This window comes from Canis lupus, chromosome 4 (assembly GCF_003254725.2).
Source record: "Canis lupus dingo isolate Sandy chromosome 4, ASM325472v2, whole genome shotgun sequence".
Classification (NCBI taxonomy): Eukaryota; Metazoa; Chordata; class Mammalia; order Carnivora; family Canidae; genus Canis; species Canis lupus.
Genome location: NC_064246.1, coordinates 28,782,090 through 28,807,092, shown reverse-complemented (window position 1 = coordinate 28,807,092; position 25,003 = coordinate 28,782,090). Strand labels below are relative to the sequence as shown.

Sequence of the window (25,003 nt, the reverse complement as noted above, 5' to 3'; positions counted from 1 at the left end):
AGGTTTTATTTTTTTTGTCCTCAGCAAAACATCCCAATCAAGTATGATTGCATCTCAGGTAAGTTCCTGGATTCTATGTGCCCTGCCCTTAGATGGCAGGCTAAGGGTTAATTTTATGTGTCCCCTTGGCTGGTTAAATGTTATTCTAGATGATTCCATGACAGTGTTTTTGGATGAGTTCTCCATTTCAATTGCCAGACTTTGAGTAAAGCAGATTGCCCTCCATAGTGAGGGTGGGCCTCATCCAATCAGTTGAAGGCCTGGATGAAACAAAAGACTCAATTCCTCCACGCAAGAAAGAGCTCTGCCAACAGACTGCCTTCAGGCTTCATCTGCAGTGTTAGTTTTCCTGGTTCTTCAACAGACTGCCTTTGAACTTGAACTACAACTCTTTCCTGGTTTTGCAGGCCTCCCTAATCAGATTTTTGGACTCACCAATTTCCCACAATCACATGAGCCAATTCCTTAAATATATGTATATATACACATATATTTCACTGGCTCTGTACTACTACACTAGATAAAGGCCCCTCCTCGGGGTCTTGGCTCCCTCAACCACATCTATAGGATGAGTCACAGCTGACTCTTAGAAGGAGCGGATACATCCTGGCAACAGTTTCAGAAGGTTGACCTTCTTTGTCAACGTCAGTAATAGAATGCTGGTATCAACTCATGGTTAAGGTGTGGGCCTAGAGTCACCCTCACATCACTAATCACACTGGAGACACACACTGATACCTTCCTACAGCATCTCGATCATCACATTTTCCAGGTAAATAGGTAAGTTCAAGAGGTTGTTTACAAGACACCCTGGGTGCCCAACCACCTTGTCCAACTCCTTCCCTAAGGATCTCCCTGCCACACCGGACTTGGTGGTGCATTGGAGAGAAGTTCTTTCCTCCTGAAACAGAAGGGGGCCTAAGGTGTGAGGGCCCGGAAACCCAACTGCACAAGAACTGCATAGACAGTTGTAGGGATCGGGGGCATTTGGATTCAGAAAAGAGCAAGGCTCAGCGGTTGAGCATCTGCCTTTGGCTCAGGGTGTGATCCCGGAGTTCTGGGATCGAGTCCCACATCGGGCTTCCTGCAAGGAACCTGCTTCTCCCTCTGCCTATGTCTCTGTCTCTCTTTCTCTGTGTCTCTCATGAATAAATAAATAAAATCTTTAAAAAAAGAAAAGAGCAAAGGAGGACCATGGTTGGTGTCTTCACTGATGAGCTCATTATGGAAGAAGGATTCAGTTTACATGGTGCAGGAGGCAGAATTAGGATCAATGGGAGGAAGCCACAGGGAGACAGATCTTAAACCATTGTGAGCTGTTCGGGACAGGTAACGGGCTTCCTTTGAGCACATGAATGTAAGAGAGAGGCTACGGGGTGCCTGGGTGGCTCGGAGGTTAAGCCTCTGCCTGGGTCCTGACACCTAGCCCCACATCAGGCTCCCTGCTTCTCCCTCTGTTCCTCTGTTGCTCATTCTCTCTCTCTCTCTCTCTCTCTCTCTCTCTAATAAATAAATAAAATCTTTAACAAAGAGAGACAAGCTATAGAAAACTAATTCAGCCTGTGTTGGGCAGGATGATCTTTTGTATGCTTCCCAGGCCTGGATACTGAGACAGCTAACCAACCACACACAGCCAGGGTGCAGAGGAAGCCAGCCCTCCATACCCCGGCTGGACAATAGGTAATGAACCAGTCACCGCAGAAGAGGCATGAGATCACCTCACGCGTGTTTCCAAAGCAGCCGGGCCTCCTTGGGCGCAGCCAGTTACCCGGGCTCCCGAGCCTGCCAGCCTGCTAGGACACGGGCCTCCCGCTCATCCAGGGTTCCGACAGTGGGTTCTGTAGACAAGGCTCTGCTCGGCTGGTGACCCAGGTGGTCTGTGCCTCCCAGCATGGGACCTTCGGGCACCCAGGGTGTGCACAGGTTTACGACGCTGCTGTGCTCCGGCCAAGTGACCAAGTAATTGATGGCAGGGCTGTGGGTGTCAGGGACTGAACTGGGAAAAGCTGAAATGGGGCCTGGTTCATCCCTGCAGAACTCCGCAGGCCCGGCAGGTACCTAGAAGCTTCTTCTCCGCAGGGTCAGACATGGAGGGGCTTTGAGACTGTGTCTGGCTGACCTGACCTGGCACTCACTCCCACTTCTCAGGAACTGGGGGCTCCTGAGAAACCCCTCCAATCACTCAGGCACTGCTGCCTGCTGGTTTGCAAATGCCCCCTCCCCTGCCCTTCCCAGGAGCACTAGCAGCAAGGGTGTTCAGAAGGAGCGTAGATTTTCTTTCTTACAAATGCCTTGGGACACCAGGCAATCTGAGGTCTCAGGAGGGCAGAGACGTGGTAGAAAACGGCAGCGTGAGAATGGACTTGCCAGGGGTGAGCTCAGGCTGGGTCAAGGTTCTGCGGCTGCAGAAGAGCTCCCACTTCTCAGGGGCAGCGACGGCGGTGCTGGGAGCGAGGGCAGCCACAGCCCTCCGCGGCCCCCGCTCTGATCAGGACCCTCGGCTATTGTGTCTCCCTCTGGCCACGTGGAACCGGAGGAAGGCAGAGCTGGCTCAGTCTGGCCAAGCTGCAGGAGGCAGGGGGCTGGGCCGTTTAACGGGATGAGAGATGGTGGAAGTCAGGGGGGATGTTTAACCCCAAGAAGCAAAGACTGAGCAGGATGTGAGAGCGCTTTTCACGCCTCTGAACAGCTGTTGGGAAGGAAATGAGGTTGTATGTATCCCATGCGGCCCTGAGGGCCAAGTGGAAGGTAGGGGCGAGGGTTTGACGCATGATAAAGAAGTTTAGCACCTCCATATTTCTAAATGTGACATGGGCTGTGGCAGGAAACAGAGTCTCCCCTCCCCTGAGATGTATAAAGTGCAGCCAGAAGGCAAGGTTTACATGAAGGATTGGTGATGGCGGGGAGGTAGTGCCAAGATCGCCACTGAATCCCATCCACATACAAGGGTCTGTTTCATAAACACTTTTCAGAGTCTCATTCAGTTAGCTACTGTCATAAAATGCAAAGTGACAAGCAATCAGAAGGTCTTAGCAGCAGGTAACTGAACACTGATGTAGCACATGTGTCTGTAAGGTTGGCTGGGAGCAGCTGAGCCAGGCTGGGTTGGCTGGAAGAGGCTCTGTGCCACATGGTCCCCCTCCTCTTCCTGGGACCAGGGGGCTAGCCTGGGTTTATCCATCTCACTGTGGTGCAGAAGGGCAAAAATATAGGCAGAAGAAGGGAAGACCTCTGAGGCCCTTGGCCCAGGCTCCACCACCCCTGCCCCATCCTATTGCCCAAAGCAAGTTGTAGGAGGAAGAGATGAGGAAGTGTGTCCTGTTCATGGATACAGGCAAGGGAGAAGACTTAGGGCAATAGTGCAGTCTAGTACAGTGGTCATTATGTCACTTTTGACAGACACACACAAAGTAGGTGTGCAACATTGAGTGGACAATGATAAGCTTCCTAGCAAAGAGTAATACCAAAAGGAGGTTCATGAGGAAATCAGAACTCTGTAGAATGCAAAAGTTCATCATCATTCAAAGCTTTGCTGAGCATATAAAAGTCTTCAGGCTTTGTACTGTGCCTAAAAGTCTATAATAATGATGGGGAGGGGGGCCCAGGCATCACCTAGCCTAAGTATCTCACTTCACAGACTGGGAATCCAAGATCCAGAAAGAGGAAGAGTCCTGCCCAACTCATCCAGTTGACATCCAGCTCTTGTTGTAGTGTTTCTTCTCCTCCTCTGCACAGCCAGGATCCACTGGGCCTGCTATGCTTCTGAAGGTGAAGTTCTAGGGGCCAAGTGCAAATGCAAATAAGATATAAAATGTAGTTTGGAACCCCCATCTCTGAGAGCTCTGAGATTTCAATCAGAAGACAAATTTGCAGTGTCCGGCACATGGTAGGTGTGCAATAGCTGATGGCTACTAGAAATATTAATCAATAAAGTATTGTGGATGCTCAGAGGCAGGAAAAGAGGCTTGATGATGAGAGAGGCAGAAACCAAGGCTGGCATTCAGAAGGCTTTTGCAAGAGCTGGGACTGCGGGGTATGGCTTATAGGTAGCCTCGAGGGGCGCACAGCTTTTCCTGCCCTCATTCACAGTGGCTTTAATTGGCATGCTGGCAAGAAAAGATGTGGTCTTAGAGAAAGGGAGGTAGATTACACCCAAGTGGAAAGACATCTGAGCACATGAGATGTCTTATGTCCTTGATGATTTGCAAGGACATCTGTGGATGTGGATGATGCTTTTGAAACAGTCTGACTGGGCAGAGAAAACTGCTAGCAATGAGGGCAAACTGATGGCCATGGAGCTGTGAGGAATTCCATCAAAGTACAAGCTATCATTCTCCAGTACCTAGAAGAATACCTGGCATACAGAAGGTGCTAAATAAGTGTTGGTGGCATGAACGAGTGTCAGATGAGTCTGAGAGGTTACTAAAATCTTCCTGGAGCAGGTGAAACCTGGACTGGTGCTGAAGACAAGGTAGGATTGGAATCCATGATGGTCAGTTATTCTGGATATGGATTTGCCTTCCTTGTACACATTTCTGCTGGAATTCCCATGCTTGGACTTATCTACTGCACTGCGTGCCATTCCACACATCTGCCTCTGATCAACTCACTCCACAGCCAGTGAAGTGTAGCAGTGAGCCCGTGCTCAAGAAAATTCACTGGTCTTGCCATGTTCCTCACTTACCTGAAGCAGCTGACTTGCTAGAATGGCAGAATGGAAGGCAGACAATACCTTGCAGGGCCAGGGCAATGTCCTCCATGGTGCTGGATATGCTATAAATCAGTGTTCAATATGTTTCTCATTGCCAGGATTCTTAGGTCCAGGCATAAAGGAATGGAAAAGGGAATGGGCCAGTCACTACTTCCCCTAGTGATTTTCTAGCAAGACTTTTGCTTCCTTGCCTTGTGATCTTATTCTCTGTTGGATTAGAAGTCTTCATTCCAAAGGGAGGAACGCGTCTGCCAGGAGCCACATCAGTGATTCCATTGAACTAGACATGAAGATTGCCATCCTGACCATTTGGGGCTTCTCATGCCTCTGAATCAACAGGCAAAGGAGTTATTATACTGGGGGGTGATGCATCCTGACTACCAAGGGGAGATCGAGTTGCCACAATACACCAGAGGTGAAAGAAAACTCGGTCTGGTGAATATAGGGCACCCCTCAGTAATCCTTTGCTCTGTGGTCAATATCAATGGAAAACCACACATCGAATTCAAGCAGAGCTGCTAATGACCTAGATCCTTGAGGAATGAAGATCTGAGTCATTCCACCAGGTAAGGACGATGACAAGCAGCTGAGGCACTTGCTAGGGAGAAGCAAAGGTGGAGTGGTAGTGGAAACAGTTAGTTATAAATACCAGTCATGACCATATGACTAGCTGTAAGAACGAAGATTGTTAAGTGTTGGGTTTCTTCCTTACTTTGTTATGAATGTGTGTGCACACATGTGTATTTAAGTGGTCAGGTATCAAAAGAGGAGAGTGAATATTACCAAAGAGCATTGCATCCTCTCATGTGGGAAGGGTTAACATGTTTCTGATGCATTCAAGACAGTCGCATCATTGTAGGTGGAAATACAGCTTTTTTATTCTCTTGGCAATTATGTAGGGTTTCCGGAAATGTATATTGCTGCCAAGTTGACAAGGGGTGGACTGTGATGGTTACTTTTAAGTGTCAACTTGGCTAGGTTATGGTTCCTAAGGATTCAATCAAGCGTTAATCTAAGTGTTGTCATGAAGTTATTTAATAGATGTGATGAAAGTCCGTAGTCAGTTGATTTTAACTGAGGGAGACTTTCCTAGATAGTCTGGGTGGGCCTGATCCAATCAGTTGGAAGGCTTTAAGAACAGAGTGGAGGCTTCATACAATAAGAAATTCTACCTGTGGACTGTGATTTCAGCTGAGGCCTGCAAATTGAGGCCTGTTCTTCCTGATGGCCTCTTGACTTGTCTAGCCACCTCTCATAACCCACATAACCTCCATAACTCCATAAGCCATGGGTTTTGTTTCTCTCGTTGAATTGTGACTGACACAAAATGCATGGAGGTCAACCCAGTGGAAGGGGCTAAGGAGAAGGGCACGGCACATTAGGGGTAGGTCACAGGGATTGATCAATGCAAGGAATAAAAGGCACTTGGTCCAGTTAGGCCAGGACAGTAATAGCTGGGTTCAGTAGTACAACGTTTTGTGGCTGAAATGTCAGCCTAAGGTGTTAGAGCTCAATGCCGTAAATGATGGAAGCCATCCAAAGCTTCCATGTTGGGTACAGACTGACAAAAATCTAGGCCTATAAAGGATCCATCTGAATCTTTTACCAGAATGGGCTGGAGCTAGGAGAAACTGAAAGCAGGGTGGTGCCCTTTGACTCGTTCTGTTCTAGAAGGAGAGCTAAGTACCCCTTGCAGGAGTTTCACTGAGAACCATTAATTCACCAGGAAGCCATTTCTGCATTTCTGACAAAGAGGGATGGAGGAGAAGATACGGGAACAGTGGCAGTGTATTGACTGGGGGAGAATTGGGGGAAATTGAAACTTCACAGGGACCGTTGGATCATTTGCTCAAGACTTTATAGCCTCCCTGCATTAGAATTATACGTCCATGGCCTTTACCAAGGGATGCTGTGGCAGTTCTTCTCCGAGAGACAGGGTAGTTTTCTCTGACCCGCTGATGTTCAGGTGACTTTCTTTGGCCAGTGGAACCTCTGTGGAGGTTATAATAAGCTAGTTCTAAACCAAGGCTTCAAAAGGCATCACGTCTCCACTTTCTTGTGCTTCGGTGATTCGCTATGAGAAGAGCTTTCCAAAGAAGGTAGTTGTCACCCCTTCAGCCCGAGCTCTGGTTTGAACATGTGTGGGGCCTTTTGGAGATCAACTTCAGCCTGGAGCTGAGCTTAATCAACCCACACCCCGAAGTAGGCCCGTCCGGCCGGATTCAGTCGGGACCAGCCGAGCCTCAGCTCATCTGCAGACCCATAAGCATGAGAATGAATCCTTACTGCCCTAAGCCCTTGACTTCCAGGGCAGTTGGCACCGTAGCATCATCGCAGCAATTCTGTCCTTTATACTAAGTGAATGCGGCTGCCTCCAAACATGGTGTTCTCTCCCATAGTTTCGCTGATGTCAGTAGCTACGTAAGCACTGGCCCCAGAGGGAGGATCCGTTCAGCTGTGGGCCACAGGTAACCTCTGAGACCCTGCAGAGAAGTGGGGAGTACATTGTCCCTGGTTCAGGAGACCCATATCTGCCACTAATTCTGCATGACCTTTGGCTGATCATTTTCTCTGACCAAATGCCTGCTGGTTTACCTCTGCCAAGTTCCTATCAGAATCTCTATGTGTTGAGTGACTGCACTGCGTGGCACAGGGGTCCCCATCAGAAATCCTTTCCAACAGCCCAGTGTTGGGCCTTGCTTCAGACTCTTAGAACGTTGATAGTGGCTGGGGGCGCCTGGGGGGCTCAGTTGATTGAACATGTGACTCTTGATTTCAGCTCAGGTCATGATCTCGGGGTTGTGGGAAGGAGCCCTGGGGTCGGACTGTGTGCTCAATGAGGAGTCTGCTGGGGATTCTCTCTCTCTCCCTCGCCCTCAGCCCCTCCCCCACTCTCTCTCTGGCACCTGTGCACATTTTCTCTCTCTCTCAAATAAATAAATAAATAAATAAATAAATAAATAAATAAATAAATAAATCTTTAAAAAAAACATTGGTAATGGCTCCTTAGAGCCTCCTTGAGAAAGAGACTGAGACTGTATCCAAGCTTAGCAGGAATGAGTTCCACGGGTGGCCCCCTTGGAAGTTAGGAAATGTTGGGGTGGTGATTTGTGCTCCTGAGGTTACCACTCCCCACTGGGAAAGGTGTTCACAGTGGTATGTGACCATGATGCTTTAGGGCTACCTGTTGAACAGGTGGGCCTGTGGAGCTGGAGCAGGTGCTGTTGGGTGCTCCTTGCACTGAGAGCCTACGGGCCAGGCTCAATGTTTCTGGCACTCAGGAGGAGATCGTCTGCTATTTTGAAGCAGTCAAATAAGCAATAAAATCATGGCTCCCTTGAGCTTCTTGGAGCACATAGGAGGCAGGCTGTTTGCACTGCTTCCGCTTCCCCATGGCTACCCAAGGAAGCCCTTGTGGCACGAATAACCACTGTGCTTTCCTGAGCTCTGCAGCCCTGATGGAGCACAGCTGTGCACACAGCATCCTTTCAAGAGGCTCGAGAGAGGAGCACAGCTCTGTCCTGGGATGCACGGGGGCCCAGCTCTGTCCACAGCGCCCTGTGCAGTCTTGTAAGAATTGCCCAGCTTCTCTAGGACTCGGGTTCATCATCTCCAGATTGTGGTCATGCAGCGCAGATAAGAACAGGAGGATGTACCTGGGTTCCAGGGTGCCTTATAGCTTCTGTGTGCTCAGTTTCTATTAAAAAGGAGCTCAGATAAGAGATGTTTTGGAACAAGAGACTGAGGGTTTGAGCTTCAAATCTTTGTGTCGTAGGTGCCAGAAAACCTGAGCCAAAGTGGTTTAAGGAGAAAAAGCATTCTGACTTCTATAAGCCGAAAGTACAGGGACAGGGCTTGGTTGCAGGTGTGGCTGGACCCAGGCTTTTAATACCACCATCTGATACCAGTAAGTCAATCTCCCTCCATGCCTTGACTGTTGTCCTCAGTAACGGCTCTGCCGGCAGGCCGGATTCCTCCATGTGGGGGTGGCTCTTGGCAGCTCCAGAGTCCCCTACCTCCTAAAAACAAAAGACTAGCAGAAGAAGGTCTTCATTTCTCCAACCCCCACTTTTTTTTTTCCAGCAAAAGTTCCAGGATTATATTTCATTGGATGGCGTAGGTTCTGTATCCATCCTGAATCCATCCCTGGGGCCGGGAGTGGAGTCCTGGCTCTAAACCAGGGTGGACCCTCCTTATAAATACACGGGGAGAGAATGGGAAAATGCTTCAGAAAGAAAGGGGGCTCGGGCCTGGAGAGACAAAAATGACGGACAGGCACACCGTGGATCAAGGTCTCTGTGTTTATCCGTTGACAGCTGACCCAGCCAGGAGATGTTCCTGGGGTTAGGAAAACCAACAAACACACAAAAAACACCTGCTCACTCATTAGCTGGTGCAGAAACACCTGCCAGCACGTACGTGGGTGTCGCCCACGTGCTCAGCACCATGCTAGTAACTTTTAGAATTCAAGAACGTTGGCAGAGCAGGAGACCCCAGCCCCGAGGGGCAAGCAACCTAGTTGGGGACAGATGAGCCCAGAACAGTTAATGAGGTAGACCGACTAGTCTGATCCACACCCGTGCTCCGGGAAGCAAGAGACTGCTGGGGTCACGGTGACCCGAACGGTGAGGTCAGGGGGCCTCGATGGAGAGACGACGTTCGGACGAGCGCCAGGAGTAAAGGCGGATTCTCTAGATGTGGGGTGGATGCTGGAGGTGTCGGGGTGACTCACCGATGCGGAGTGGAGCTGGCTAAACAGACAGGAAAAAGCAGGGCCAGACCCCGAAGGCGCCAGACACCACGTGAGGGATCAGATTTACACGGAGGGCAGCAGGGAGCCGTGGGAAGCTTTAGAGCAAGGGCATGGCCGGACAATGAGCTCGCTTTTTCACTGCCAGCCCCACGCCCCACAGGTCTGCGCAGGGCGATGCACGGGTCCCCCCACCCCACCCAAGGACTCGGGACGGCCCATGTTAAAATCGCACGTTTATGCGGTCAAAGAAAAAGGAAATGTATCACACTGTATATATTGTATGATCCCAGTTGGGTGGAAAAAAAATATAGGCAGATCCTGCCAACTGCCACGAAGTGAGCCCTGGTATTTACTGAGGGCTCCGCGGAACGTGCCACAGAGCTCTCGCGGTTAGTTCGGTCCTCACCCGGTGACGTGGGTCTTATCTTCCCCTTTCACAGCTGGAGAACTAAAGTGGCAGGGTGTGACGCCAGGCGTGTCTAAATCCACCTTCGACCCTGTGTGGAAACGTTAACCATGATTATAACTCTGTGTGCGGATTACAAGGGATTTTCCTTCTCCTTTCTATACTTTTCTATAGTTTGCAAATTGTCTGCAGTGGATATATGTTACTTTGTCAGGAGGAAACAAATACATACTTAGGGAAAAAGCCTCTATTCCTCGTGCTGGGGGACCTGGGCCCTTTAGAGAAACTACTACCAAAGCTACAGCGAACTTCCCAGCGTTTTGGGGGCAACAAACCAACAGACAGCGGCTTCGCCCTCAGACTTGAAGTCCCCTGTATGTCCCGGTGCCTATTTCAATTTTTGCCATTTTCTGTCATTTACAAATTAATTTTAATTGCATCAAGGGTATGAGGATACTTGTGCCTTATAGAAAATCAAAATGTTATATAGATGAGACTCGAATTCCATTTGGTCCCCACGCCTCCCACCCAATGACTACCCCCTCCTCCATAAGGGGTCACTGAGTCTAGTTATTCTTCTAGAACTTTCCTTCTGTATTTACACATGTAAATAAACACCCAGAAAAAGAAGAGAGCATTATCGCGGGTGCATTGAACACTATCACATTCTGGTTTGTGTGCTATTCTGCGACTTGCTTTTTTCCTTCACCGGGATGCCACAGCTGTTCCCTGGAATCGTGAAGAACCAAAAATGTCATTCGAGCAACGCACGGGGCTCGTTCCACAGAAGGACCAGGCCTTTCACCTGGCCTCTCTTGCCAAGCGGGAGCATTTCACGGACTGCACCTGGTGCACACCTGGTGTGCCATGGGCTTTACCATCACCGGCCACCATCACAGTTGGGACATCTTTAGCAACTCAAGACAGGAGTTCATGCCACCTCCAGGAACACCACAGGGGCCATTATTTCTCCTCGCTGACTGGGGCTGGTTTCAAGGATCTGGCCTAGAAACCTAGAGAGGAGCTGGAGGGGAAGGCCTTGCTTCACCCAGGAGGTGAGGAGATGGTGGGGCAGGGAGCCTGGCACCTCCTGTGCCAACAGGTGCGGCCTCCCCAAGGACAGCGCTGGCATGGGAAGGTCCACAGCAGGGAGAACAATACGCTAATGAAGCCAAAGAGGTGGAGCCACATCCACTTGTTCTTTGCTTACGCAGCAGGAGGGTTGGACTGATCCAGGGCCTGACAAAGGGATGGACGGTGGACCTCTCTGGGGGCTCCGGCTGGATTCACCCGGTGGAGCAAAGGTACAGACGCCTTGTCTTGTGTTCTCGGTATCATGGTCACATTCCCAATCCCTCTCTGCGTCCCTGGGGAAGAGTCTGGAGAGGTCGTGAAGCGTCACCAGTGTGGAACCCATGACAGGCACCGCATTTTAGGAGGCCCCCACCCTGGGGGTTGCCCCTCCGTGTGCACGACCGCGAGGATGAGCGTCCCCTTGGGGCTACACCTGCCAGCCTGCCTGCCTCACCCTGTCCCTCTGAGCACCCTGTAATGACCGTCCGGAGGTGAGCACCAGCGGAGGGAAGCCCAAGGTCGATTTCTTGCTCTGGGCCCTCCAGGCTGGCAGCCCCAAGAGCCACAGTGCTCTGTGAGCCTCCGTTTCTTCTTCTGCAAACGGGCAATAATGAACATCTCACACGCAGTTGAGTCACATATGCAAAAGGGCCTAACAGCTGTGCTCGAAGCCCACTGGCTTCCCCGCACGTCAGTCCTAACTCGCACTTTCCAGTGGCCAGAGACCAGCAGCAGCCCCCTACCCGGGCTCCTGCATGGGCATGCAGGCTGCTGGAGCTTTGAACCCCCATCAGGAGCCCCCCGGCCCCCCACTGGGTCAGGCCGGGCCTGCCCTCTACCCTTGCACACCCACACCGGCAGCAGGTGTGCTTTGGGACACGATTGCACGGCTCCAGGTGCCTCGGAGGATCCCTTGGGGTGATCGTGTCTGCCTGTGCCGAGGTGTAGGGACTGAGCAATGGGCCCACAGGAGTCGGGGTGCTCCCCGGAGCCCCGGGCTGGGCCGCGCTCTTAGGAGCTGAGGCGTCACTCGCACACACACACGTGTCCCTGTGCGGCCGTGACTACATTCCCAGCATAATTGCATCTGCCCAGTCACTTCGCCCAAATGTTTATACAGCTGGGGAAGATGAGGGTGTTGGAGGAGTAAGGTCAGAACCCGCCGTTATTGTGAGACTCGGCCTGGGCACCAGGCAGGAAGGTCCTCCCGTGGGACCAAGTGCTGGGAACGTGTGTGTGTGTGTGTGTGTGTGTGTGTGTGTGTGTGTGTGTGTGTGCTGAGCTACTTACTTCCCTGGTTTGCCGAGAGACCCCCGGCTCCTGGGGGACAGTGGTCTGAAACCCATTCCTGCCTCTTCCACCCAGAGGAGTTCCCGTTTGGGTTCCCACGGGGTCCCGCTGCTCTCTCTCTCTCTCTCTCTCTCTCTATCTCTCTCTCTCATGCTTTTGCTTCTGGACTGCTCCTCACTAAGGCCTTGGTTCTTTTGGGGCCTATATGTAGGCCAGTGTCTGATTCATCTTTCCTCCTCTGGATACCAAGCACAGGACCTGAAGCAAAGTCAACTGTTAGTAATAGTTTATTGGATTAATAATAATGATAATAATAATAATAATAATAGGCCACCTGGGTGGTTCAGTGGTTGAGCACCTGCCTTTGGCTTAGGGCGTGATCCTGGAGACCTGGCATCGAGTCCCACATCGGGCCCCCTGCATGGAGCCTGCTTCTCCTTCTGCCTGTGTCTCTGCCTCTCTCTCTGTGTCTCAAATAAATAAATAAATAAATAAATAAATAAATAAATAAATAAATGTGATAATAATAATTGAAAGAAAGGAGCCCAAACTTAAAGCCCTAAGTAGAATATCTACCTCCCAGGCAGCCCACCCAGCTGTACGTAGCATTGGCAGGGGGACCAGAGGCCAGAGTGAGGCTCCCAGGGCCCCCCGCTTGGTCTCTGGCTTCTTCTGGGGTGGTTCAGTACCCGCTCCATCGGCCCCATCCCACAGCTACCATCCCTGTCCCATCTGTGACCATCCAGATATGAAACACCGACTCTTCCTTGACCTCAAAAGGACTGTGTGCATGGCCCAGAGTTGGTGGCAAGGAGCGTGCCAATGACCCTGGACACAGGTGCCACTGGGGAGACAGATCCCTGGCTGCCCTTCCTGATTGAGGCTCCCCCAAAGCCAAGGTCTCTGCTCTTCCACTCTTCAGCCTTCCAGGCTCCATATATGTCTTCCCTTGGATCAGCAGGTGAAATCTCCTCATAGTCCTCTCCCTTCAAACTCAAAAGTTCAGAGCTGGAAAATCCACCATCATGCTCCAAAACATAAGAATTTTTTTTTTAAATCCCCTGGGGACAAAGATTCCCAAGCTTTGAGAAACACCATACTGTGTTCTCCCAGGTGAGCAGAGAAAACAGAAGAGAGGCTTTCGCCTTCCCAGGCAGGTCTGTAACCAACACCAGTGGAAAGAAGACACCAAGAACCTCTCCCAGGCCTAATTGTTCAGCAAGAAATTTCCAATCCCGCTCTTCAAGCTACAGTATGGCAGAGCCAAGCCACGTCGTCCAAATTGAACTTCGAAATGTGGTCGGTGGGGAAAGAGCCCAGGTCACACCTTCTTGGGCCAGAGATCCCAAGCTCAAGATGTCATGGAGCAGGGATCCCATCAGATAGGCACCCATGGTCAGTACAATAAATAGAGCTTTCTAGGCCTATTGTTCTAAAAATTATTTGTTATGATAACAGACCCCTTGGCTTGAGCTTGAATAAGTATGATTCCTGGAGAAGAGAGAGTAACTGGGTGTGTTTTGGTGGTGACCCTCAGATGCTGCAGCTACATTCAATCTATTAGTTTGCAAGAAGAGGAACTGCCTGTCTCCTATCCCCAGCGTGCAGGAGTCTGTCCGCAATTCTACTGCTGGGCCCCCGGTGCGGCAGATGCTCTCCCTGCTTCAGAAGCAGCTACCCTGCAATTTTAGCAGAGGGCAAGCTTTCCCCTGTGCTGTCCACACAGACTCCAGCAAGGTGGGTGAGACTGGGGTCATGCCAAGGCGTGGTGGCCAGAAGCAGTGAAGAAAGCACATATGTTTAACTGGAACAGGGGGTGTGGCTATATTTCTTGTTTGGCTCAACCCAGAGAGAAAGAATCAGAAAGAAGCATGTAACCATGTTTATAACTTGGTGACAAGACAGCATTTGACCACTAGTCAAGAGGTGCAGGGATCGTAATCCTGAACGTGAGCTGCAGGGAGAGCTGAGCCAGGCCTGACGGCAGAACCTCAGAGGGTCCAGGACACAGGGCAGAGGCAGAGGAAGAGGAAGGAGGGAGAAAGTCCTGGCTTCCGTGGGACTCCCTGGGCACTGGGAGGAGTGCAAACCCTGCCCCTGAGTCCTTGCCCAGGTAGTGAGGAGAAAGGTCCCATGGATGAACACCGAGGCCAGGACACCCCCGCTGTGGTTGGTAGCAAACAGGATGGGCATCTAGAGACTCTAGTCTCTGCTCTTCGGCTACCTCGGCCTGGGATCGGACAGGTCTCCTGCCTTCTCTCAGCCCCAGGATCCCCATCAGTTATATCCTTGGAGTGATCTATGGGAGTCTTTCTGGTGGCCTCAGGGGTTGTCTTGAAAAGGAAGGAAGCAGAGGGGAAGGTGAGTTATGGGGAGAAGCAGAGCACCTTATACCACCACAGCTCACCTCCTCCTCCGACCACAGCGAGAGCTCAGCAGCTGACCAGGAGGGTGCCTGTGTGGGGCCCATGACCCAGAGCCCCAGCAGAGCCCTGAGCTCACAGAGCTGTGAATGCTGGAGACGGATGGTCAGGCACAAGGGTAAGGAGCGGGCCGCACACAGATGGCCTCATCCGGATGAGCAGCTCAAGCAAAGCAGCCGTTCCCAGGCCCTAGCCCCAAGGTCCCCCCCCGGATCCCTGGGATCCATCAAGCTGGTGGATCCCTGGTTGATGGATCCCTAGGTGGTCCCCCCAACCCAGATCCTGGCTGATGACCTGGGGAATGGGTTCTCGTCCTATTCCTGGCCAACCCAGGTACAGCAGCTCCCCTCTAGAGAGCTTCCCTAATTCAGAGCACTTGCATCCTGAGCAGTCTGCAGAACCACAGGGGCCAGCGCCAGGGTGCACCCTCCACATCAGCCTGCCTGTGGCAGGGTCTCAGCCAGGGGCCTCCTGGGGATGCAGGACAGCTGAAGGCAGGAAACAAGGATAAAACACAGCAAAGAAAAATCCACATCTCCCTCCTTCGAGCAAGAGTCTGAATAGGCCCCCTACCCAGCCATGTTTCTGGTGAGGGAGGAAGACGTGGAGTAAAAACGCATCCACAAGGGGCCCCTAGGACATGGCCTTGGCGATTCAGATCTCCTCTCCTATGGATCGCAATTCCCTCATTTCCTCCAGGAAGCCTTCCAGCCTACACTAGCCCACAGAGGGTCTCTCACACTTATCATGCTTTTGTTACAAAATCTTGCACTTAATTTTTTTCCCACGGTCCCACACTTGTCATATTTTTCTCTGCCCCGAGCATAGGATATAGCCTCACCCTAACGCTAATTCACAGTCCACTACAGAAGATATTGTCTGGATTTCAACAACGTTCAAGAAGTATCCTCTGCTTGCTTCACGTTAGCCAAGGGCTCATGACTGACCACTTGCAGTCCAAAGTCTCCGCTTTACAGATGGAGAAACTGAGGCTCAAAGAGGATGTGCTCTACCTGAGGTCACAAGGTGAGTCAGTGGCGGGGCTGGGCCTACAGCCCACAGTGCTGTGGCTTCTATCTCACTGCCAATTCTTCTTTTCTGGAGCCTCCTTGACAGATGGTCTCCCTCCGCATGGATGCCTCTAGTTCCTGGGAGCTCAGCCCTGCAGAAGGCAGCTAGGGCAGCACTGGGCAGCTCTCAGAACCCTGTTCTTTCTGCCAAGCAACAATCTGCTTCATTGCAACCTCCTCTCCCTGATCCGTCTTTGTCACTCACTCCTCTGTTCCATCTCTCATTCATTCGTCCAATCACCATTGAGCACCTGCCTTCCGCCGGTTGAATTCAAGAAGTGTGTCTTGCCTACCGAGCAGGGACAGCTGCGGAGAACATTAGATGCTTGGTGTGAAACTGAGCTCCAGAAGGCCAGGGACCACTTCCGTGTTCCCCCACTGTATCTTCAGGGACAACCACGGTGCCCAGCACGGCGAAGGGGCTAATAAATATTCCCGGATACAAAAGAAATTGTGAATGACATTGATGTGAAACAGGAAAAGGTGTGTTCAGGTAGGGCGATGACAGAGAGACAGCTGCTAGCCTGTTTGGGTCGGAGGAGGGAACAGTCAAGACAGACTTCGCATTGGGTGGGAGAGGGTGGGTTTAAGCAGATAGAGGAGGCGGGAGGGCCCCGCAGAAGGAGGAGACACCACTACAAAGAACAGGGTACATCTTGCATCAGTAAAAGCTTCCTTTAGGAGCCATCCTGAGGCAGGAACCAGGAGTAGGAAGAAACGAGATGAGTAGGGACAGCTGGTCACCAAGGGCCTCGAACGCTAGGCGGAGATCCCTGGACCTGGTCCTAAGTCAAAAGGAAGGCAGCGGCGACGGTGACTCCAAGGTGAGTGACAGGATCTGAGCAGTGCTTTGGAAAGATCACTATGGTGACCGTGTGTGGAATGCATCCGCCGCCTCACGTGGGGACCCGTCGGGAAGCCGGTGCAATTGTCCAGGTGAGAGATGATTACAGGGCGGCCAAAAGACCAATCATTTCCCAGTTGAATGGTAATTGGCCATTCTGAACGCAATCCCGGGGTTGTCAGTGTCCCCAGCTGTAATTTCCTTCTTGTGCTCCGGCTCGCCCTGCGTGAGCAGTTTAAGCAGCTTATGGCTAATCCTCCCCACCCTGCCATGGCCAGCCCCTCGGTGGGCAGGGCTGTGTTTCTGCCTAAGGACTCCGATCTCTTCTCTTGTCCCTTCTCTGGGGCTGCCGTCAGGCCCCAGCCCCCTGCAGCCTCTGCCGGGCCAACCAGAGCACCAAGCTCGTGACACCAAGATGGCCTCCGTGGGTCTGGGGCCCAAATTGATTAATCATCACTTTATTCCAGCGATCGGCTCTGCTGCAATTGGCATATTTATTTCTAATCAGCTCTTAAAAATGGCATCATTCAAAGGTGCTTAACCACATTACTTAATTCTCAGTCTGTATTACTATTGATTTCAAATATTCTCCTCAAGATATGGCTCATCATTCAATGCAGAAGTCTGTTTATATAATAATCTTATCTGGTTACTAAAATCTGTGAAATCTCTTCAATTGCCTCTAATGCAAGATCGGAGGCTGGTTGCTAAATGAGTCAATTTTACTTTAATTTGGTTTATTTACAGTACATGTTTTAATGCTCTGCTTTCCCATCTTTTGCAGCAACACTGAAAAATAAAGGCAAATGTAAGCAGAGAGAGGGGCCTGTGCTTCCCTCCATCTGCAGGAGTTCAGGCAGCCTGACTGAGCTCCCGGAGGTAGAGCTTTCCGCCTCTGCCAGCCAGCGGAGGGGTATGTGGTGGCCCCCAAATGCCAACAGCGAGAGCGCGGTGTCGTCAAAGGAGCACAGATTTGGTGCAAATCTCCGCCATTCCATAACATCACTGGGTGCTTCGGCGTCATGGAGACTCAGCTTCCCTGTCCGTGAAATGGGGATGATAGAACGTGCCTCCAGGTGAGGGCCTCGGGAACCCCACAGACACGAGGAGGTGAAAGTGCACGTGGTAGGGATGTAGGGATGCGGTGCTCCCTGTGCACCTGTGCATTGGCTTCCTGCTCATGCCGCCTTGCTCCTGGGCCAAGGGGGCCCCAACCCCTCTGTATCACAGCACTGCCCCTGCACGTTTGGCTTCATACCCCCTGCTAAGTGACACCGTCTGTCTGTGTCTCTCTGATGGAATGCCAGAGGAGAAAAGGCAAGGGAACCACCCCTGCGTGCGAGCCAGGGCCCGGAGTCGCTCACTGCTGGTGGCCTGGGGCCCAGTTGGGTCACCTGCGGCCAGGGAGCAGAAGCCCACAGAGCTCTCTGCAGAGCTGGAACGTGCCAGGGGCCAGGAGAGGCTCCGGCTCTGCGACACGGGGCCCTGGCCTGGGTTTGCCCCTCACTTGGCCGGAGATGCCGGCCAAGGCCAGAGGAGGGGGCACCGGCTGGCAAGTGCCTGCTGGGGGGCAGGGGCAGGATGCTAAGCAAACCTGCCGTTCCTGTTGCAAGTGCTGTGCCCGTGCTGTCGTCTCCGTGCCCGTGCTGTCATCTCCGTGCCTGTCCTCTGCCAAGGCGGCGCCGAGGAGCCCCCCGCCTGCAGCGGGCCGTTTCTATTTGCCCCTTGATGCCGCCGCTCTCTTGGTCAGGTGTGAAAGCGGCCATTTCATGCTCATCTCCCCCAATTAACAACAGCTGGTCCCCTATAAAACCAACTGGTGAGATGGTTTGTTATTGGAAGACAATGCGACATCATTAGGCATTAATGGCTCCAGCCTGGCCGCCTGGCCTGGGTTCGTGGGGTTAATGCGGCGCGATGTCGGGTCTCACCCTGCAGGGCTACTAGCCTCCTCTGCTGTTTGCAGGCCGCTTCTCCAGCTTCCCTCTTCTGAATCAGGGCCTGGGGGGCGGAAAGAAGTCAGAGGAAGCTCTCGATTTCTTGCAGGGAAGCTGCAGGAGCCCTGGATCTATCCCTTACAGGAGGGAGGGCCTCACAGGATTTCAATTGAAAGAACAATTTTGAATTCAGAAAGCTTTTTTCTTTTTAATTCTTTCTTGTGCCTGGGTTAATCCGTTGGCACCTAGATAAACACTCTTTTTGCCCCTCTCTTTGTTCATCCCTGCATCCCTGCCACTGGCTGGTTTGAGACCCTTCATGCTCCCGGTTTGAACATTAAGAGTGGAGTCGTGGAAAGAGCCTTTTCCCTGGCAATTTAAGAGTGTGACTGGGAGAGAAGATCCTGGGCAGGCCGGGACCCAGAAGTCACACTGAACAGACTGGGCGCTGAGCGTAACTTTGCCACATTTGGTCCAAACTGGCCTCCTGATGTGAACGTTTCATCGTGGGCTCGTTTATGTTTCCCTGTGACCTAAAACCAAAGCCTTAGTCTGCGTAGCCCTGTCGATCTTAGCAACAGTGACCAACACGGTTCCACAAGGGAGTCTCCCTTTCAGTAAGCAAATCCCAAATCTCCATGCTATTCATTCATTCACTTGGCAAACATGAAATGACCACTGATTTCTCTCTCTCTCTCTCTCTCTCTCTCTCTCTCTCTGTCAAGCTCTACTGACAAAAACATCTGTCGCTCCCAACAAATGCAGTTAGAACAGATGCATATCAAGGATTTTGGAGGAAAGGAAAATTCTTGATCTATCCTTCACTCCTTCCTTCTTTCCATCTTTCCTTTCTTCCTCTGTCCTCCTACGAAAACATCTTAAGCATTCATACTTGATATAGACTTGATTAAGATTTGGGTTCTATGCTACGGGAACAAGAAACTAGCCATCTGCACAGAGCGACAAAGCGGCACCCCCACCAAGAGAAGGCTCAAAGCCCAGTCAAGGAGCCCTTGGGGCTGCTGGCAGCCAGCTCTTCCGGCATGAGATGTGGCCAGAACCTTGAGGGTGAGCCAGCAATGGCAGGACAGAGCCCCTGGGATGAGTTAATGCTTCTTGTGCCTTCTGTGCTTATTGCCCTGTTGTCCTCCCTTGATGTTTAGGGGAATGGATCCTATCTCAACTCTTCTAAGGGAAACCAGCCAGTAGACGTGGAATCCATCCAATTGTGCCCAAAGCTGGGCAGAGCTTTGTTGGGAGAAGAGCATCCCTAGGCCAAAATCCTAACCCACCCCGGGGGAGCTGCACCAGGACTACTTAATAAGGCCCCTATAAAGGGTCTGGAGTAAAGCCTCAGCCCATCAGGGTTTTGTGTTAATAAAGAAGGACAATTCCTGCTCATACATCCTGGGTAGGAGTAGATTAAAAGAACTCACTGTCTGTCCCATTCGTGAGCCATTTAATCAAACAGTTCCATGAGCACTCACTTTTCTTCCTTCTCATGGTCTCCAACTTTTCCTGGGAATAAGTCTTAAACCTCGGGTTCCCAAAGGAGAGAGATAGAAACCTTATCTACACTTACTTTATTGTTTTGAAACCGAAAATATGACATCAGTTCTGCCAGAGGATTGTCCTACCCACTCTGAGGATAGGAAGTGACCTAGAAAATGCAATAGCGTCCACACCAAAAATATTGGTATTTAGGAAGGTCAAACGACTCAAGAAAGACTTGGGATATCTTCTCAACTTTACCACTTGCAAACGTACTGGGTGACCACAGGCAAGTATCCCACCCTCTCTCTCTGGGCATCAGTTTCCTGTCTGAAGGAAGACTGTTCTGGAGAACAGATGATGGTTGCCAGAATCATAATTCACTGCCTCTCTCTACGTCTAGCATCTCCCACGTGAGCCCATGCCCAGCATACAGCTGAACACCCAGAAGCCCCTCAGCAAGGAAGTTTTGAATGAATGAAAAACATCATTTCACAACTGGAGACATGCTCCAAATGATCCAGCCCCCAGGCTCTTTGCAGTAGGACTTTTGGAAAAAATCTCTCTAGATGCCGCTTCATCTGGATGCTGACTTCCTGCAAACCAGCTGACCTGTATTTACAGTATCCACATTTGTTTTGGAAAAAATCCAAATGTCCACTTAACTGGGCTGGAGGCCAGCATAATCTTCCTATATTGTTTGTAACCGTGAGATTAATGGTGGGCCTTGCTCTGAGCCTTCTGGTTACATCATTCACCTGGGGGTGTCTCTTCAGTACAGATAACAGTAATGGATCGATCTTCCCCATGGCTGTGCTCTGTTTTAGGAGCCTCGGCTTCTGGGGGTCGGGGGGAGAGCATGGGAGACAGAGCTACATGGCTTTGGAGACAGACAATGGTGAGTGTGGAGAGAAGTCCCAAACCCTGCTCTGCGGATCCTGTACCGGCTGAGTGATCTTGGGCAAGTTGCCTAAGCTCTCCGAACCTCAGTGTCCTCGTACAGAAGGGTCGTACCACTTACTTCACACAGTGTTGGCAAAGATTAAACAGAAGAAATGCTTCCTCAATGCTTGCATTCCAGCCACTGATACATATACCCACATAATTTCTTTTACTAGTGGAAAGATGGTTGAGCAGTTCACTTTATGTTAAAATAGAGCATGAGAGGGCCACCTGGGTGACTCAGTCGATTAAGCGTCTGCCTTAGGCTCAGGTCATGATCCCGGGGTCCTGGGATAGAACCCCACATACAGCTCCCTGCTCAGTGGGGAATCTGCTTCTCCCTCCCCCTCTGCCCCCCACCCTGTTTTTTCTCTCTCTCTCAAATAAATAAATCTTTTGTTAAAATAAAAAAAATATATAATAAAACATAGCATGAGTTACAACTCAACAACAACCACAAAACCAAACCCATTTAAAAAACGTGCCAAGAACGTGACAGATGTTTCCCCAGAGAAACTAGACATGGGGACAGCAAGTTCATACAAAGATGCTCAATATCCCTCGTCATCATCACTAACCACCCATTAAGACGGCTAGAGCAACGGCAGCAACTCAAAGACCAAAACCAGAAAATGCAAGCGCTAGTAAGGCTGTGGAGACGTCAGCATCCTTGTGGACCGCTCTGGGGAACGTGAAATAGCACAGCCACTGTGCAAAATGGTATGGTGACTCCTCAAAGCAGCCGATCCTCTAAGTCCACTCCCAAGTACATGCCCCAAATAAGTGGAGGTGGAGACTTGAACAGCCATTTGCACGCCCATGTTCATAGAGACATTGTTTAGAAAACAGAAAAAAAATTCATCTGTTTTGATGAACAGGTCAACAAAATATGGTACATACAGGCACTGGGAGATTACTTAGTCTTAAAAAACAGGGAAATTCTGACACGTGCTACAACATGGGGGAATCTTGAGGATGCCAGCCCAAGTAAAATTGACAAAAGGACAAATACTGTTTGATTCCACTTATGGGAAGTTCCCCAAAAGGTCAAATTCATGAAGACAGAGGGGAAATGATGGTTTCCAGGGGCTTGGGGAGGAGGGAATGGACAGTTAGTGTAAGATGGGGACACATTTCAGTCTGGGAAGATGAGAAAGTTCTGGAGATGGATGGTTGTGATGGTTGCAGACCAATGTGGATGCACTTAATGCCAATGAACCACATACCTAAAAATGGTTACGACGGTAAATGTTGTGTTATACGTATTTTATCACAAACATTCTTTGAAAAAAATACAGGACATGGGTGATGTTATTTCCAACAGAGAAATCAAGCTCCTGGGGGGTTTGATATCCATCCTCTGAATGTACTTGTTACGATGTTGACAATGGCCATGATGATGGTGATTAGTGGTGATAATCGCAATCATAACAATTTTAGGTGTTTTTTCGTTGTCAGAAGAAACACCCTGTTTTTTACAGAAGGGGAAATTGAGGCTCAGAAAGGACTCCCTCCTAGGCCAGGATCCCGAGGCCACTCAGCTGCTCATGTGGCAGAGGCAGAACCATAAGTACAGCGGGTGGTGCGCAGGAAGAGCACCGTGTATGTAGGGGGAACACAGGACGTAGGTCTTGTCCACTCGAGGCAGGTTTCCATGAGCCTCTCCAATTGAGGTCCAAAGCTCGGGCAACCCCTAGTCGGGTTGAGGAGGTCTAACCAGAAGCCTAACCAGAGGAGGACATGACCTCTGTTTGTCCTCTTGGCCACTGGACATGGGCCACAGAGGAGATTAGAGGGTGTGTTTTCCCTTGTTCCCCCAAGCACATCACTACTTCCTCACCGAAGATCATTCCTGAGTGAGCTAGGGATGCTGGGAAGTAGCAGCCTGGACACACACACACACACACACACCCCGCCCCTGACCTGCCCCTGATCTGGAGAATCAATCTGAGCTCCATCAGTTACTTCCTGTGTGACCTGGGGTGGAGCACTTACCTCTCCGGGCCTCTGGTTTCTCTGTCCATCTTATACTTCTCAGGAGGTTGATCCCAAAGACTGGGAGTGGATGGAAAGTTCTGTGTGAGGGGTGAGTGTCCTCTTACCAAACTAAGACCCCCAAGGCATGGTGGTCAAAGATGCACATTCAACCCCCATTTATGGAACACATGCCTGGCTTCCTGCCACAGGTGTTTACAAATGGTGTTCTACTTCTCATGCAGCCGTCTACACTGGGCATTACTACCCCTGTTTTCCAGGTGAGCCTCTGAGGGGCTAAGAAATGTGTTCGGGGTCACACGGGTACTGAGCGGTAGAGCCATGGTGCTAACACAGGTGGGCCGCCCTCGGAGCCACTGACTTCCCTTCTTGAGACTGTGGCCAGGAGTGGATGCCGGGTGGGGCTTGCAAAGACGGAGAGGATTCGGTCTCCGCATCCAGGGAAGTGAGTCCCATCAGGAGCCAATCCCAACGTACTGTGGCTCATCACTGAGCTAGGGAGCTTGATAGGGGTGCCCGGCAAGGGGTGTGGGCCCAGACTTAGAGGGATTTCTGGAAACCTGTATGTGAGCTGGGCTGTGAAAGATGCACAAGGGTGGTCAGATGGGATGGGGGCAAGGCTTTCCAGGCCGAGGGACGTCCCTGAGCCACCACACAGAGGCCCGGCTCTGCACGCTGTGTTTGGAGAAGCAGGTGTCTGGTCCCGTGGGGGGCGGGGGTGGCTCCAGGTGGAAGGGAGGATAGAGCTGAAGATGTGGGCAGGGCCTGGGTGCAGCCCCAGGGCCTTAGAGTGTCCTCCGTGGGTAACAGCTCATGCAAAGCTTAAAAGCCAGGAAGCCGGGGTCAGGTTGGTCCACACTCCGTGACTGAAGCTTCAGCGTTCAGCTTGGGTGGGGGGCCGGGGAGCAGCCGCGTGGGCATGGAGTCGGAGACACTTGTTCCGAAGCTGCTGAGGACTTGGCCAAGGCCCTCGCTCTGCCTGCGTAGACCCAGCCCTACGGGGCTGAGCAGCCGGGAGAGGTGGTCTAGAAGGTGTGAGCAGTTACCTGCTGCACAGCCTGCAGCAACTCACTGCCCCCTCCTGCCCCTTGGGCCTCGGCTGTCATGTCAGTCGGATGGGAAGGACGCCCATGGACCTCGGGTGGCCTAAGGTGGGGGCAGCCCTGCAGAGTGGTGTGCAGTGCCTCGTGTCCCGGAGGCAGCTCAGTGACGGTTGCGGCTCGCCGGCCAGAGAGGGGAGCCTCTCCCATCACCCCGGGAAGGCTCCACACCCACTCCATCCACACCCCCATCCACCACCCCCCAAGGCCTCGAAGGAGGGGTGGGCAGTGAGGAGCAAATGGCTGGGATGAAATGCATTCTGCTGGCAATTGCCTTCATTGCCAGCCATAAAAATACATCTATATTTAAATATGCTGGGATAATTCTTAAGTTTTATTAGTACTTAAATATTTTGGCATGTTTATTTCTCCTGGAACAATTATGGAGGTTTCATTGTTTTACTCACAAAAAAGAGACTAAATCTCCTTTTACAATAACCCCCTGACAGGCTGAATGTGGCACTCTCTCGAGCGCGGGTCCCATTACGGCCTTGTCTGCTGCAGGGGCAAAACCCGGAGGGTGGAGGGGGTTCCGACAGGCCCCCTGTGCTATGTGGCCCTGGATGGCACCTGTTTGTCCCTCGGGCCTGCTCTCGCCTCCCCTCGGGGGGGGGGGGGGGGCCTGCCTGGGTGGAGCGTGTGTGCTCCAGCAAGCCCACGCTGAGCTCGGCCATGGGCCGCTCAAGGAGGAGACCGCAGCGGGGATGAAAGCGCAGCTGGGGCGCCCGGGCCTTCCTCCGCTGGGGCCTGGGAGTTGCCGTCTACACGGCAGCCATCACCCCCCAGCCCTGGCTGCTGTCCCTGCTGTCCTACCCGCCCTCCTCCTGCACCTGCAGACCTGCTGCGGGGAGGCCTCTCGGCTCCCACCAGCCTTTGCAAGCACCACGGCATTCAGGGCTTCCTGCATGCTGGCCCCACTTTCGTAAACAATCTCTTACTGATTCCTTCTCCCTCACCCCACCTGAGT

The 25,003-nt window shown here is 51.6% G+C and overlaps 1 long non-coding RNA gene across 10 annotated transcripts; it reads left to right on the top strand.

Moving 5' to 3' along the window:
- Nucleotides 1–652: 652 nt before the first annotated feature.
- Nucleotides 653–23,732, top strand: LOC112651657 (uncharacterized). Of its 10 annotated transcripts, XR_007410171.1 has the most exons (11): nucleotides 661–780; nucleotides 1,574–1,680; nucleotides 3,638–3,768; nucleotides 8,487–8,618; nucleotides 9,905–11,174; nucleotides 13,348–13,629; nucleotides 13,772–13,971; nucleotides 15,486–15,683; nucleotides 15,762–16,220; nucleotides 16,409–16,663; nucleotides 17,356–23,732. It is a non-coding gene; the product is annotated as an uncharacterized LOC112651657 (long non-coding RNA). The 10 variants fall into 10 exon arrangements; XR_007410175.1 differs by lacking the exon at nucleotides 9,905–11,174; XR_007410173.1 differs by lacking the exons at nucleotides 8,487–8,618; nucleotides 9,905–11,174.
- Nucleotides 23,733–25,003: the final 1,271 nt, after the last annotated feature.